Genomic DNA, 10,122 nt, shown 5'->3' on the forward strand with positions numbered 1-10,122 from the left:
CTCAAAATTAAATTTGACCTGTCTGGACTATGGAAGCTTTGCATAGCCAAATTTTAACTGTAGTGCTGAGCATTAGTTCGGGTACTTTCATTGTCAAATTGAAGCAAAGTCCTGTTGTGACAAATACAGCTCTTTGGGAATACCAGCAGGTACTTAAAACAAAATAAAGGTGCTGTTCTGGTGACAAAATGTCAGCGTTTCAGAGGTAAATATGTATATATGTTGCTGTACCCATCAACCCGTGCTAACTACATGGTTATTCCTCTTTATTCAGCAAGGGTTACTCATTACTGTATAACTTGAATCTTTAGTGGGACCCCACAAGTGCTTTAATTTATAATTAGTTTGATTAAAAATTTGTAATTTAAAGGACTGGGTCGAACGCTCTGATATTTGGCAGACTTGAGATTGCCAACCAGCCAGACTAGACCAGGAAATCCCAGAATATGTGATTGGTCTCATGATCACTGCCTGGACAACCCAGGAGAAAAGCTCCTTGTACACATGGTTCACACAACACGGTACCCTGGCTGGCATGTCCAGTAACCGAGTAGCATTCCACAGACCCTGCGGGTGTCTGGAACCACAAATGCAGCTTGCCACATTCATTTTATTTATTTATTTTAAAAATAAATTCAGAGTACCCAATTCATTTTTGTTTCCAATTAAGGGGCAATTTAGCATTGCCAATGCACCTTAACCTGCACATCTTTGAATTGTGGGGGCGAGACACATGCAGACACGGGGAGAATGTGCAAATTACACACGGACAGTGACCCAGGGCCGGGATTGAACCTGGGACCTCGGCGCCGTGAGACAGCAGTGCTAACCACTGCGCCACCCTTGCTTGTCACACTCCTAATGAAGATACATTGATGGTGGAAGGAGCTACTGCATAGTACAGAGTGTACAAGAGAAACGGAACTGTGATCTATAAATAAGTATAATGTGTAAAAGTTTGTTCTAACTGATATGAACTGAGTATTGCAGAAAGACAAAGCAGGAAGTAATGCCTTAATTAAGGCATCCTTATTAATCGACTCAAAAATCTAAGAATCTGAGAAAATTCTTGAACATTTTAAGAAAAAAATAACTTTACGAGAACTTTAACTTTGTTTGCATTTTGTCTTTGAATTTGTGAAAAGAAGAAAAGAAAGACTTCTATTTAATATAGCGCCTTTCATGGACACTGGACATCTCAGAGTGCTTTACAGCCAATTAAGTACTTTTGCAGTCATTGATTTAACGCAGACAATGCAGCAACTGATTTGTTCACCGCAAACACTCACAAATATCAATGTAATAATAACCAGATATTTTGTTTCTGTGATGCTGTTTGATGGATAAATATTGGCCAGGAAACCAGGGTGACTGCCCTGAACTTCTTCAAAATAGCGGCACGGGATCGGTTACATCCATCTAAGCGGGCAAATATTGCTTTGGTTTAATATCCCATCCAAAAGGCAGCACCTCAAACAGTGTGGCATGCATTTAGTACTGCACCAGTGTGTCGGTCTAGAATTTTGTTCTCAAGCCCTGGAGTGGAGTGGAACTTGAAACCGGGAACTTTTGACACAGGGACCAGAGTGCTAACAATTCAGCCACAGCTGTCATAGGATTGAAATTCAAAACCATGATTGGACCACTTGGCATAAACAGGGATTAAATATTTTTTTAAATAAATTTCGAGTACCCAATTCATTTTTTCCAATTAAGGGGCTTTAAGCATGGCCAATGCACCTATCCTGCACATCTTTGGGTTGTGGGGGCGAAACCCGGCAAATACAGGGAGAATGTGCCAACTCCACACGTACAGTGATCCAGGGCCAGGATCGAACCTCGGTGCTGCAAGGTAGCAGTGCTAACCACTGTGCCACTGTGCTGCCAACAGGCATTAAATATTAAGTATAGGAATTCTTGCACCGAATAATTATAATCAGCATGTTAGTGAAGCAAATTATCACTCAATCACAACTTCCCATTATAAAGTGCCTTGAAAGTATTAAAATATTCCTGAGGCACTTATTAATCAAAATTTCACACAAAGCCATATAAGCAGATATTAACACGTGGCCAAATGCTTAGTCAAACAGATACGTTTTAAGGACCAGAGAAGATAGCAAAGTGGTGAGGTTTAAGGAGCCAATTCTTGAGCTCAGCGTCTCACTAAAGGCACAACCACAAATGATAATGGCAAAAATCGAGAACTGGAAAAGCACAGAAAACGTTCAGGAGGAATTGTACCACTGGAGGAGGTACAGAGAAAGACAGGGTCTTAGCCATGGAGGGATCTGAAAATAAGTACAATTTAAAATTGAGGTATTGCCAAATGGGAGCAATGGAGGTCATGGATGATGGGTGAATGGGACTTATATGAGCAAGGCAGCAGAGTTTTGGATAAGCACATTTTTTCAGAGGGTGCAATGTGGGAGGATGATAGAGGAATAGATGGGAATAGTGAAGGGCAATGGGAACAAAAGAATGGATTTGAGCTTTCAGAAACAGATAAGTGGAGGCAGAGGTGGAACAGTAGATATTATCGAGATGGAAGTAAGCAACCTTGGTGATGGAGAGATGTGAGTTGGAAGCTCAGCTCAGGATTAAATAAAAACAAAGGTTGCAAATGGTCTGGGATGAAGTCAATGGCTAGGCAATGGAGTTTGTGGCTGGGATTGTACATATTGGCTTTGGGTTTTTCAGTGTTTAATTAGAGGAGGTTTATCTAATGTAATTCTGGATGTTGGGCAAGCAATGGCAAATCAGAGGCAATGGATAAATGGAGAGTCCATGTGAATTGCTTTGTCTTGTAAAATTCATAAAATGTACGAAATCATTAGTTAAAAATTACTTATGTCAATTATGTTCTTACAGAATCAGTTGGATTTATTTGAAAGGGGGAGATTTTCCAGCAATTCTCGCCAGCAGGATCTTACAGTCCTGCCGAAGCAAAACCCGCCATGGGTTTCCCGACGGCATGGGGTGGTTTCAATGGGAAATCCCATTGACAGCAGAGCGGGACGGGAATAGCCCACCTCTGGTCAACTGCAGGCCACTTCCCGGAACTGAGAAACACACCGCGGCTGGTGCGGAAAATCACCTCTTGGTGTTTCCTATTGCAATTAATACGGTAGGATCATCACAAAAATAGTTTTTATTTATAAATTACTTATGATTAAATCTCTTCTGTGTCCTTCCATGATTCATCAGTTATGATGCAATTTGTTTCACTGATAGCTTTCGGTTCCACAAAGCAAAAAGCTAATTTTATTTTGCACTTGGTGAGACGGGGAAATTCAGCCTTGGTTAAGTACAGCAGCATTTGTTAACAGTAAGCAAATGTCATTTAATTAAATAATCAAGCATCACATGATCAGTTTCACATGATCAAGGCCCACAATGGCATGTCACATGATAAAACACCCAGAATTAGATTCAACCAGATTTAGTAATCCTATTGAGTCTATTAAGAATAACAAAGTACTGGGGACATTCATAGAAACATTCACCAGAATGAGAAACCACCTTCAAAACAAAAAAAAGTTTAGGAAAATAGCACTGTACCTTCACTGATTACTAATATAGTAATGCTGGATGTTAGTTACAGTAGCATTCTTACTGGCATTCATTGTGGCTAAAGGGATTTTAAAATTTCGCCCAAGTCATGGGGCTCAATATATTTCCAACCTGAGGCAAAGGATTGTGGGTTCCAGAACATGGACACAGAAGAATCTGAGTTCACAACACAGCATTGAGGGAGTGCTGGACTATCAGGGGGGCAGTTAAAATTGAGGTGCCATCTGCCCCGCATAACGAACGTAAAAGATCCTATAGCATTAATTAAGGATGGGCAACAGACTCTGGCCTTGTGAGACTCCCATTCCATGAAAGAATTATTTCAAAGAGGAGGAGGGAAGTATCCCAGTGTCCTGGCCAACAATTAATCCTCATTCAACATCACAAAAACAAGGGGTGGGATTCTCCGTTTCTGAGACTAAGTGTTGACACCAACGCAGAAGTCGTGGACTTTCATGACAAAAATACTAGCACCACACGTGGACCGATTATGCTGCTCCTAAGGGGCTGGCACCGGTGCCACATGGATCTAATTGATTCCACTGAAAAACAATGCGGGATTCACTGGGTCTGTGATAGACACTCGGGAGACTGACAAGCAGCAGCCGCACATACACATTACACTCCCCACACACACTCATCCCAGCCAGCAAGATGGCACTGGAGTGTGCCCATGAAGCTGATGGGTTGGCTGGGGCCAGGGGGCACCCAGGGGAGTGCCCTGGGGGGACAACTATACGACCCATAGCACTAAGTTCAAAGTGGGCTGTTAGCGGTGTGCGCAGCTGTATGGTTGCCTTGCTAGCTGCAGCGATGGTGTTCCGTTCCCGTACACCCCAACCCCACAGCCCACCTCCTGGCCACGCCCCGTCACTGGCAGAAGCTCCCCTGGCCAACGGCACAACCGTCAGTACACTATGGTGATGTTGGACACTTTCAGTACCCCTCTCTCTCTTCCTCAGCAGCCGCCACGCTAGTTTCGCGATTTTTAAAAGCACGAGTGAACCACGCCATCGGGAACTCGGCCCATCGGAGGCGGAGAATCAGAGGCCCCAGAGAATACAGGGTCGGGCCCGCTAATGATATGCAAACGGTGTCTACTGTACGTGCGTTCCAGACCACATTGACGCCACTGTCAAGGTGATGCAGAATTGTGATTTGGCATGAAATTTGGCAGCGGAACCAATTCTCCACCCAATCACGTTTCCCAATTTTGGCACTGGCTAAGGGAGAATCACACCCACGTTGTCTGGTCATTATCACATTACCAACGGGACATGGCCCTGCTCCGCCACCTAATAGCCAACCGTTTTCCATTCAGCCCATTCTCCAGGAAGGGATCCTCTGCACAGGCTCCGGAAACCCAATTGAAAAGTGCACGTTTGGCTGACTCTAGTGCAATCAGTCAAGGGGACGGGGTGGAATCTATCGGCCAATGAGTCCATGCACCAGCTCCCAGCCACACAACCTGCCAACTTTCTGGGTTCACAAGGGAAGAACAGATCGTCGGCCGAGTTAGTGCAGCAAAGCCATCAAGCACAGGGACATAGAAACTGGCAGCAACAGGGAGTGGATAGCCCACATTCGTTAAAACCTCATCCTGTCCCTTTAAATCACATTGATATAGGTCCTTGGTGCGGCTGAGCGCTCCATACAAAGTCCCTCGGGATAGCAGCAAACTTACCCGGCTCTCAGCTGCGGCCTCTTCCTTCCAGTTTCCTCCTCGGTCCGCCGCCTCTTCCTGTGCCCCGGTCCGGGGAGATTACCCAAGGAAAAGGCAGGGAAGCGAAACCTCCGAGCGCGGCAGCAGCCACTGAGAGCAGGCTGCCCAGCCGCGGCCGGCTTACTCTTGGGCCATTTTAACAGATAACTAACCTCCACAGATATCTGCAACGCACAAACACCGTTACCTGAACGTTTTTATTTATTTTTGCTGTTTATCTGATGTTGCGCCTTTGAGGGGAAAAATAAGAGTAACAGACTCTGGGTCCACAAAGGTAGAAATTAGAACGGCTCATTGAACAATGTATGTTTGAAAATGTTTATAAAGTGGACAAATGTAAAACAAAATGGGGAGGAGTGGAGTTGCAGAGAGGAAGAATCAGGAAACACATTTATATAGCACCGTTCTGGATCTCAGGCCCCCCCAAAAAGCTTTCTATGTAATGAAGAATGTTTGAAATCTAATCACTTTTGCAAATATGATAAACACAGCAACTGATTTGTGCACAGAGGCTTCCAAAACACAGGTCCATTGTCCTCCTGATGTGTGATACTATCAGTTATTTGAGGTGTTAAGGAATCAGTGTTTGCTCCTTAGCCAAGGCATAAAGATGTGTAATTTGGGTGCTGGTATTTCATTCATTTTGAGGTGATCATGGCTGTGGCGATATGCTTACGGACTCTTATCATAGTTGGATGGTGTGCAACCTCCAACCAGCAGGTAGCGTACAGACACACCATGTGGTCTCCAGACCAAGGTCATGTGACCTGGGACCTAGATCTAAAGGGAGACACATCAGGCCAGCTAAGGAAGAGTAAGAGGGTAACAGGCGTGTATGTAATTGGTCAGTGCTAGTTGTAAGCTACAGAGGAGCAGCAAGACTCCATGATGTGCTCTGTATCGGATTGCCATCTTACCACACAAGACACAATAAAAGGATCCAAGTTTGGACATATCAAAGTGTTTGGTGGGTTACTTCGTAAAATACAAGGGAACAAGCACAACAATGAGTACCAGCAGGACTGTGTAGAATGATTGACACTCCAAATGTTGTCAAGAGGATATAAGGTTACAAATAGATATAGGTAGGTTGAGTGAGTGGGCAAAAATCTGACCGATGGAGTATATTGTGGGAAAATGTGAAGTTGTTCACTTTAGCTGGAAGAATAAAAAAAGCAGAGTATTACTTAAACAGAGAATGATGACAGAATCCTGAGGTGCAGAGGGATCTCGGTGTTCTAGTGCATGAGTTACAAAATGTTAGCATGCAGGTACAGCAAGTATTTAAGAAAGCTAATGGAATGCTATCCTTCATTACGAGAGGAGTTAAACATAAAAATAAGGGTGTTGTGCTTCAATTACACAGGTCGTCAGTGAGACCACATCTTGGATACCGTGTGCAGTTTTGGTCTCATTGGAGGAAGGATATAAATGTGTTGGAGGGTTTCAGAGGACGCTTACTGTCCAGATATCTGGGCTGAGGAGGCTGTCTTATGAGGAAAGGTTGGTCAGGCTTGTTTCCACGAGAGTTTAGAAGAATAACGAGTGGCCTGATTGAAGTACAAAAGATCCTGAATTAATTGGATGTTGAAAGGATGTTTCTTCTTGTCGGTGAGTCCAGAATTGGGGGGGGCACTTGTTTTAAAATGAGGGGTCACCCTTTGGCACAGAGATGAGGAGAAAACTTTGTTCTCTTGAGAATTGTGTGACTTTGGAACTTTGCCTCAGAAGTTAGTGATGGGGAGGCAGTCATTAAATATTTTTAAGGCTGAGATAGATTTTTGTTAGGCAAGGGATATTGGGGGTAAATGGGAATATGAAACTCAAGCACAACAGATCAACCATGATCTTGTTGAATGGCAGAGCAGACTCAAGGGGCCAAATGGCCTACTTCTCCTATTTTGTATGTCCGTAAATGTGTTGAACTCTTCTAACAAGTTATCAAAATTGGTCACCAGAATTGACGATAAATCTTTGAAAATTAAAGGTTTAAGAGATGGCATTCCACACCAAAGTCTCAATTTTCAATTTGCATGCTACTTAGTTCTTATTTTAGTTTTAGTTCTTGTACTAGTCTTTGTAATAGATGGCGTAGAAGTTTGTCATTGAGTATATGTGGCAGGATGCCACTATAAAATGTGAAGTGCATCTCGGACAGAAAGTTAGAGCTACACCAGTCAGGTAGAAACAGCTTTTTTGTGTGAGTTAGATGTAACTTAAGAGGTGCGTGCTACCAATTGAGCACAACTGACGCTTAAGCTAAATAGACCAAAAAGACATCAGACAGCTTCACACACAAATCGCTCCCAAGATTCCTGCCTGTTTTGTGGCCTTATGGAGTCCATGAACCATGTCTACGTTGAATGTTTTAGGCTGCACCGCATCCCCTTTGTAATTTTAAAATCTAGCCTTTTATTAAAGTTTTAGTTTCACTTCAGCCCCACTCTCCTGATCTATCCGGTGCGGAGAGGGGCTGGGAAGGAGGAGGACCTGCTCCTGGGCCTGGCCGATTAATAGGCCCAGGCAACGGGCGATCGAGGGGATCATCTAATATGACTGCCTACCCCTGTCCGCAGCTTCATTTGTGGCCGGGTGTCCCTGGGGAGAGAGCATGCGGAGTTCACGGGCAAGTTTGAGGCCTTCTGTGCCTGGTGGGCATCACACGGACTGGGTTGTTTTATCGACCCTTTAATCACACTTTAATTTTATGTTCTTAAGTTTCATTTGATCTTTGTTTTTATTTGGGCAGCGCCCCTACCAGGAGAGGCCCCTTTTAATTTAACCCTTAATTTGTTTAATTTAGTATAATCGGTTGAATTCAAAAAGAGTTCACACACAAATCGGCCAACAGAGGGCGGTGATGGTTGCTGTCACCCAAACTAGAGCTGGAAACTGCAGACCCCATTGGGCGAATATAGTTGAGAAATGCACCCTTCCTGTTCCATCTTTTACAGACGAGGTAGATGGGAGAATGCTGGCGTGTGAATTCACCCAGGCCATAGTGACAGACTAGCTAAAATGCTAGTGGATGATGGGCACAATCATTGTTTTGCTCACTCGGCTTCTAGACCTGCATTTCTATCGGTGACAGGCTGGCCTACTGTGACCCATCTCCACGGTCTTCCCACCTTTCATTGGTGGCATCATAGCAATGAAAGACAGTCTACCTTCCATAGTCTGATGCTCCCTGGAATTATGAACATGTATTTCCTGCAAGCATAGATACACATAGCGTCCTTCCTTCACACAGCGCATCTGTGCTGGTCCTTCTGAGGCAGTTTAAATGTGCAAAACCACACTGTTGGGATGGCACGGTGATGGAGTCATTCAGTCATCTAAATGCAGTTTCACCTATCACTGATCATGGACAGAATTTTACGTTTCCTGTGTGGGCATGCAGCAGTCCTGACGCAACGCAAAATGGAGGTGATGACGATGTGAGGACTTCCCGTGCTATTGTGCTTCCTTGTGATATTTCGGTTAGTAGGCGCGCACAAATTATTGGATGCGTGACTGCTGGCAATTAAAGGGTGAAAAAGGGTTGCTTATGTGCGGCATGGCTCTTCAATGCATCTCATGCTCCTCTTCCTTAACTGAATGAGCAAAACAGTGGAAAATTAACAGTGAAAATTAATTTCAGCATCGGCAAATGGGATTGTTGGCCCTCAATAGGATAGAATGGGATATCTTCTAAATGGTGAAAAGCTAGTAAGAGTGGAGTTCCCAAGAGACCTGTGGTTCCATAGATCATTCAAATGTTGTGAATAGGTACAGAAAATAATCAAAAAGGCTAATGGAATTCCGATCTTTACATCTAAAGGACTAGAATACAAGCCAAAAAAGGTTATGCTGCAGCTTTACAAATCCCTGGTTAGATCACACCTGGAGTACTGTGAACTAATCTGAGCACCACACCTTGGAAAGAATATATTGGCCTTGGAGGGAGTGCAGCATCGATTAGCCAGTATGATACCTGTTCCAAGGGTTAAATTACAAGGTTCAATTCCTGTACTGGCTGAGATTATTCATGAAGGCCCCTCTTCTCAACCTTGCCCCTCGCCTGAGTTGTGGTGATCTTCAGGTTAAACTATCACAAGTCACCTTTCCCCCTTAAAGGGTAAAGCAGCCTACGGTCATCTGAAACTTTGTAAAAAAATAATTTTATTGTCATTTGGGACTAAGGCGACTTTACTTTACCTGTCGGAGGACTTCACAGGCAGATCGCAGGAAGGACCATAAAGTGCTGAAAAATGGTACAAATATAGCTTCTGCCTGATTATCCTGCCACTAAAAGCTACTTTTGCCTGAAATATGCCAAAACTATGAGGACATTCTCCCCCTTAATAACATAGATTTGAGATATAACCTCATTTTAAGCCAAAGGAACAAATCACCTAAAATTTAAATCCAAAGCAACATGAAAATGAAATGAAAATTGCTTATTGTCACAAGTAGCTTCAAATGAAGTTACTGTGAAAAGCCCCTTGTCACCACATTCCGGCGCCTGTTCGGGGAGGCTGATATGGGAATACATAAGTGAATGAGTTATTAATTATAGAGTATACCGGACCTGGAGGCGGGGGGCCTGATCATGGGGGGGGGGACTTCAACACGGTGCTGGTTTCCCCCATTGGATCGATCCAGGTCCCGGACGGGTAGGAGGCCGGCGGCGGCTAAGGTGTTGAGGAGATTTATGGATCAGATGGGAGGGGTGGATCCCTGGAGGTTTGCGAGGTCAAGGGCCAGGGAGTACTCGTTTTTCTCCCACGTGCATAAGGCCTATTCCAGGATCAATTTTTTTGTCCTGAGCAGGGGGCTGGTTTCGA

General features: G+C 44.0%; 1 protein-coding gene across 1 annotated transcript in view; it reads right to left on the minus strand.

Annotated features, from left to right (window-relative positions):
* Positions 1-5,432, minus strand: part of cpvl (carboxypeptidase vitellogenic like) — a 152,155-nt gene extending 146,723 nt beyond the window's left edge. The window contains exon 1 of the mRNA XM_038797278.1: positions 5,258-5,432. The gene's annotated coding sequence lies outside the window, so the exon portion shown is untranslated. The remainder of the gene's footprint in view (positions 1-5,257) is intronic.
* Positions 5,433-10,122: the final 4,690 nt, after the last annotated feature.

Source organism: Scyliorhinus canicula, chromosome 5 (genome assembly GCF_902713615.1).
Source record: "Scyliorhinus canicula chromosome 5, sScyCan1.1, whole genome shotgun sequence".
In the NCBI taxonomy this organism is placed as follows: domain Eukaryota; kingdom Metazoa; phylum Chordata; class Chondrichthyes; order Carcharhiniformes; family Scyliorhinidae; genus Scyliorhinus; species Scyliorhinus canicula.